Source organism: Cynoglossus semilaevis, chromosome 10 (assembly GCF_000523025.1).
Source record: "Cynoglossus semilaevis isolate Cse_v1.0 chromosome 10, Cse_v1.0, whole genome shotgun sequence".
NCBI classification, from domain to species: Eukaryota; Metazoa; Chordata; class Actinopteri; order Pleuronectiformes; family Cynoglossidae; genus Cynoglossus; species Cynoglossus semilaevis.
Genome location: NC_024316.1, coordinates 16,938,356 through 16,945,430, shown reverse-complemented (window position 1 = coordinate 16,945,430; position 7,075 = coordinate 16,938,356). Strand labels below are relative to the sequence as shown.

General features: G+C 39.6%; 1 protein-coding gene across 2 annotated transcripts in view; it reads right to left on the bottom strand.

Moving 5' to 3' along the window:
- LOC103385318 (metabotropic glutamate receptor 4-like) overlaps positions 1-7,075 on the bottom strand; it is a 149,825-nt gene that overhangs the window by 32,311 nt on the left and 110,439 nt on the right. The gene's annotated exons all lie outside the window — the stretch shown is intronic.

The following is a 7,075-nucleotide window of genomic DNA, read 5'->3' as shown; positions in this document are numbered from 1 at the left end:
CACGGGGGATACGCAGACCTTGACCAGAGCAGAGCGGCAGAGGGGAGGGGGCGGTTGGAAATCTCTCTCCGCTCTCTCCACTCGCAGAGAGCCAGCAGACATGATGACACTGTGTCCGAGCTGCCACATTTATCCACTCACTGTGGCTCAGCAGCTGTTTAGAACTCACTTTTAGCACAGAACCATCATCACTCTCCAGAGATAAACCTTTATGAAGTTACAAAGAGAGTGGGATGTGTTAGTGGGTGCACGGCTGTGTGTGTTATTTCTTTTATTCTTTAATGTGATATTTTAGAGACTGTGATAAATGAAATCCTCTGGGAGTTGGTTTTTTTTTTTTAGTTTGTTTTTTTTTCACAAAATAAATGTGTTTTTTTTTTTTTTTGGAGATATTTTTTTTCTCTTTTTTTTTTTCCCAAAATAAATAAAAAAAAAAAACCCCGCCATAGTGCTTCTGTGATCTGTCTGTGCTATGTATTGAATATGTTGGTATCAAAGGAGAGTAAGATGAATCACGATGATAGAAGGTAATTTTCAAGCTTGCTCTGTCGTCTCCGATAATGGCTTTTGAGTGTACACATGGGACGAGCCTCAGATGTTAATAATAATAATTTATGTATCGGACTGCAATTTTGAAAAAGAAAAGAAAACAGTCATCATAGCTTACAGTATATATTGTCGGGTATGGGGTTCTCATGGCTATAAAGGTTAGTCAAAATGTTCTCAGACATCTGACCTTTTTTCTTTTTTTAAATCTTCTATTACCATCTTATTTTTTGTTCTTTCCCGAAAAAAAGAGAGAGAGAGAACACTTGACAGGAGCTGGATTTTAGTTCTTAGAGGAGATGGGAAGCGGGTTGTGACCTGGTTCATTTCCCAGAGCTCTACAAAGACATAATCTTCCAGCAGTAACACCACCAACACCAGTCGTTTATTGTCATGGCGATTGTTGTGATCTGGTTTGAAATGCACTGCATGGGTTTAATCTTTGGTCCCCGACACAGACCAGCGACAGAGAGAGAGTCACTGGAGCCTGTACTGATGACTGTGCAAACAATCTGTGAAAATATATACGGGGCCCTGCTGTGTGTTAGAGTTGGAGTTTCTCTTGTGCCTCAAAGATGATGGATCAACTCGCAGCATTTGTTGGCACAGCTATTTTCTTAAGCCAAATCACCACTAGTGGTCATAGTATTACGATTGTCAGCAACTCTGCTGCGTATCAGAGCGCGGAAAAACCAGGGAGGAAATAAACCCACTCTGTGGTAATCCCCACGGTGCTAATGGAGCGGGTGAGGGCAGCAGTGAGAGAACATGTTATTTTCCACACATCTGTAACCATCATCTGTAGCTTTGACAAAGACATCCCGCCACAGAAATGCACAGCTAATTCATGGATGGGGAAGTTTTATAGGATTAAAAAAAGTGACTTTTTAGTTTTTGTCTTTAAGGGGGAGAGACGTGAGGTTTGACTCCGACTCGCGATAGAAAATATCTTATCGACAGTTTATGAAGCATATTGTCGTTGTCGATTGCATTGACCTAAAACTCTCATGTTCTTTTGCAGTCAATTTAGGCACTACAACTTTTTATTTATAATGTGCAAATAGCACAACCTACAGGACAAAGAGAGACTCACAGACTCAATGGACTAACACTAACCAAAAGTTCTGCCTTGTTGTTGCTCCATAAAACAGTCAACTATTGACCATGATATTACTGATCAGAATAAACAAAATTTTTTCACCGAAGAAGCTTTATTAGTAGAAAATATGTCAAAAACTGCAATATTACTACTGCCAGAATGGCAGGGATACTTTAATTTTAGTGGATAACGTGCAAATCTGCTGTGACAGTAACACATACTGTAATATCTCTGCTCCATTTTTCAGCAAACGAAAAGTATTTCAGCAGCACAGTTTCTTTTTTGTTCAAATGGGGACGTTCCACCTCAGGATACGGGCTTCAAATGGTGAAATTTAACTAATACATTTTTTATACTTCTGCAGAGAATTGTGCCGTTGTCAGCCATTGAGCACTTCTGCAGGAGAGCATGCTGATGTCAGTCCCCTTCCCACATTTCCGATGAGGGAATGCTGTACGATAGCACATTCTGGGGCGAACGGTAAATTAGATTTCAAAATGACTAAATGACATTTTTGTTTTTTGGATTTATAAATCGAACACAGGCCTCAGAGCACTGCGAAATGATCTCACTGCGGTGACATAACTCATCTGACACGTGTGGTATTTTCCCCTTTTACAAAGGAGAATCCTTGCAAAAAAAAGAAAAGGGAAAATGAAATGTCTTTACTTGATTGTGCAAGTTTGAGCAATCATTTTTTTACACAGTTGCAAATCATATTCAATATTTTCCAGTCATCCTGCTTGTCTTTACTAGTTTCTAAGATGTTCCGCACCATGAGACGAGGTCAGCAGGTAAACACCCCCCCCCTCCCCGAACCCCCGTGGCTACAGTCAGATTTGAAGGTTCATCTGTTTTGTGACAGAGCGCCTTTACCTTTAATATTGACCCCAGGTCGACCTCCATCAGAGGCCAGACCAGTCATGCTGGACACTGGACTGAAGAAAAACCCAGAGTGAATTCAGTCCAGCATGTTGGTCAATCTACTGACGTTAATGCTTCTGACTTCACAAGGGAGAAATCCAAAAAGTGCCATTTTTCTATTTAAATTCAATTTCATTCTCATTGTTTTGCTGCTCTTCCCCACATATTTCCCATTGTTCGTTGCTTTGTTTGATTAACTGTTCCCTGACTTTTGCATATGTTTTTTTTTTCTTCAAAACTGCCTCAGCCACACTTTAAAGTGATGTTTTATTTCAGTTTGGACTGCCGGGTACTCTGTTCTGCAGACGGTTTGAAAATCAATGAAGGGTTATGTTTTTTTTTTCGCACACACACACACACACACACAGAGAGAGAGAGAGAGAATGGTTGTCAGGGCAGACACACACACTTGCTATTTGCATAATGTGCTTTATCTTCATCAAGTCACAGGGACTCGCTAAAACAGGCCGGCACAGTCGCCAGAACTTTCCATGTTGGTAGTTCTATACCAAAATAGTTCAATATAAAATACCTCAACAGTGACGCATCAGTCTCCTCTGCAGAAGTTTCTGTACTCATTTAACCCTTTAGAAACTGCAGCACTAACGGTCTTATAGTCCTGACAGATACACCAGTGAAAAAGGTCTGTTTTTTTTCCTCAAAAATCTAAAAAATTGTATTGAAAGGTCAAAAATATATTTCGATTGAGTCAAATGGCAACGTCGTAAGCATGTTTTGCCTTATCATGGACAAATTAACTACTGATTAATCGCGATTAATCGTTTGGTAATTGCAATAAATCACGATTAATCAGATTTGACAGCCCTAATAGAGAGTTCTTTTGGTAGAGATAGGTTTACTTTTTTTAACATTATCTTTACAACAATTACATTATTACATTACGTTTAACATTATCTTTACAACAATTACATTACATCACATTGTCTATCAAATCACCTGCATCATTCTTCATCATCTTGTTAGCGGTGATATCTACATATTACCACACTCTCAGAACCCCCCGTAAAAAGTTACAATTTAAAGAAAATGTAAGAAACCGTTTTGAAGTCCTCATTAAAGAATATCACTAGAACCTCTCCTTCAGACAACATATCTCACGCACGGATTCTTCTAAATGAGTATTCAAATTATTTTCTCTTGACATTTCCATCATGACAAAGGGCGCAGTTTGCAGCCATCATTTCTAGCATTTGCATAATCTCCCTGTTGTCACCGTGCTGCTGTGTGCCGTCCCTGCCCTCATCACTCTCCTCTGCCACAGCTGTCGTTTAAAAAGAAAAGAAAAAAAGAAATTAATTACAATGTAAATGTAGCCTCTAACTTTTCTTAGACACTAATACGAATGAGGCTCCGCGTTCGTGGGAAAGTCAAGAGACAAGAGCATTCAACACATGTTACTTCTTTATCACATCTTGCCAAAGATAAGTTGTTGATGACAAAGTGCTGTTATTGAGACTACGTGCTACAACATGTGAGCAAAAAAAAAAAAAAAAAAAAGGGGGGATTGATAACTGGAAAAAGACACATCACGTTGCTTTTCACGAGGTGAGAATAACATGACACAGTGTGTCAGCCTCCATCACTGCAGCCAGAGATCCATCATCTTTAATAATGACACTGGAGGAGGAAAAGCTTCTGAATAAAAAACACCCGGAAAAAACCTTACAAACACAGTCGAGCCTCTCAGACAACATGCAAAACAAACAAAAATGTGTTTTTTTTTCTAAAAATACATTAGATTTACTGTGTGTCTGTGAATACTGCAACTGTAAATAGAGAAAGAAGTCTTCATTAGTGCTGGGCAAAAAAAAACATCCTATTGATGTGTTAACCCATTACTGTAATTCGTTTAGGCCATTTTTTTTATCGCAATTTATTGATTTGTTTTTTTTTAATTATTTTATTACTATTAGCATTACTTTGATGGTATGTTCCTTGTGGCTCCAAATGAACTTTCAGTAAAAGTTCTGAACTTGGGTTCGTTGTTGTCTTGGGGCTGGGCTGTGACTGCTGCAGCCCTCACATGAACCGGAACAAAAAAATGACTGAGAGAGAAGAAGAAGAAAATCAAGTAATCTGAGATTTTTGTTACCAAAGCAGTTACTTAAGTCCGAAGTATCACAAACCGTACGAATGAATCTCTCCTCTTTCAAACTGCTCCTTAGAAGCGCCGTTTGTCATGATGTAATGTAATTAAAAATATTGATTCGATAAGCAGAGCTTGTCTTTGCGCATTACATGACAAGACAAGCTAAAGATAGCCACCATGTCAACACCTAGTGGTCTGTCAGTATATTCTCTCGGCCGTTTCCCTGTTCTGCAGCCGTACTGTTGTACTTCTTCCTGAGTAAACTCTCAACCCTTTATTTATTTATTTATTTGGCCGTGTAAATTCAGCACACACGTCTGACAAGATAGACTTTTCTTTTTTTCCACGTGGACTAGTTTCTCCAAATCACAAGTACTGTACGGTTCAAAAATTTATGTCCATCAGTCAAAAGAATAATAAGGGCCAGAGGAGACTCTCTTCTTGCCTCCGAGCCAGAGGTCACATGGAATGCTTGACACGCTCCTGAAGACCCTCGACTACAGTATGTCACCGCGGCGGCGGCAGTAGCTGTTTTTCTATGGGGTCAGCAACTCTCAGCTGCTGACAGGAGTGGAGTGGGCCAACTAATTAAGGAGGTTACTGTGTCCTCGGATGTCCCCTTGACCTGGCTGAGGATAATGGTGAAGCTGTCTCTCCCCTCATGTCACTGGCTCTCAAACCTCTATGGGACACAGTGTCTGCCCTGGAGAGCAACTTCAGTAACTCCGTCACCTCAAGTGTGTTAATCAGTCACTTATACGTAACTTGGAGAGTATTTTTTATTTTATATATATATACTGTATATATTTCTGTTCCCAGTCTTAAACAACAACAATCTGTAGCCTCACTGGAGGAGACGAGTTAAAAAAATATCCTCCTTATTCTTATCTGCTCTGGTGGAACACATCAGAGCACATTTAATTTTAACTTTTGAAAGTCTATTATTGGAATAATAAAAAAAAATGTATCTCAGCATTTTTCATCTGGAACATTTTCACACTTCTCAACATATTTTGATAGGCATCAAAATCTCCTCTGTGGGCCCCAGGCCTCATGTTGGACACCTCTGCTGTGGAGAGGGAAAAGGTCAAATCTCCAAAATTATGTTTGCAAACATTTTTTAAGGTCAACAACTGTCGGAAATGTTGCTCCAAAGACGGACAATAGCCCCGCAGCCTTTGTGACCGCGTCGTACTGGAACTGTGCGCAGCTTATTTGGTGACAACGTGTCACGTGGTTCCAAACCTGCTGTGAGTGCTGTTGGTTTTACAGCAGCAGCAGCAGCAGCTCTGATACTTCACTGCACACTGAATTCATCCACTTTAAAGCGTGCAGAGGAGGAGAGAGACGCTGAGCATGTGGGAGAGAAATAGTTCCTTTGTTTACCCACTTACTTTGTGAGAACATAAAGCTATTGACTGTACACTTCACAAATCCACACACACATTAAGGGTGATTTCAGCTGCCGCTGTTGCTAGATCGTCCATATTGGCTTTAGGGCCGTTACAGTGTGTCATGGAAATGAAGCCACATGGTATGTAAGTTGAACCTCATCACAGAGTCCAGTAAACGTCCTGAATGTTTCATACAATATAACCAGCACTTTAGAGCTGAACCCCTGCAATGCTGCTTTTTTATATATATGCATGATATATATTTTTATATATGTCACAGCAAGTAGTAGAGTGGCAGCAAGTAAAAAATGGAGAAGTAAAAAACTGAGGATCGCTTCATTAATACGATATATATGTATGTATATATGTATATATATGCATGTATATATGTATATATGCATGTATATATGAACTGTATATATGTATATGTATGTATACGTGTGTATATATATGTGTATATATGTATGTATATATATATGTATGTATACATGTGTATATATATGTATGTATATGTGCATATATGTGTATATATGTATGTATTTATACACAGGTATACAGTATATGTATGTGTATGTATATGTGTATATATGAAAAATGAATTCCTCTTTTTTCTATATATCTTTTTATATATCAAAAGTAATCATTTGGTTTTCTCTTTTCCAGGAATGTCAGGCAAGTGTGGAGCTGCAGAGAGAAGTGAGCTCTGTCGGAGGAATGAGCTGCTGCTGCTGCTGCTGCTGCTGATGGGTGATAACGGGCAGCTCCTCAGAACCGCGAGGAGAGAACGGTACGTGGTGGCACAGCGAGTACTCAACATGTCTGTAGTCATTACATTCTGCTTGGGAAAGGGTCAGAGGTCGGACTCGGCATCTGCTGGCAGCTTCCTCTCCCCAACTGACTGCCACTGTAACGATGTACGATGGCCTAATCTTTTGTTGCTGTCGGCTCGCTCAAGAGCTTTACTTTCATACTGTCAGCATTCAGGAGTTCAATTCAATTCTG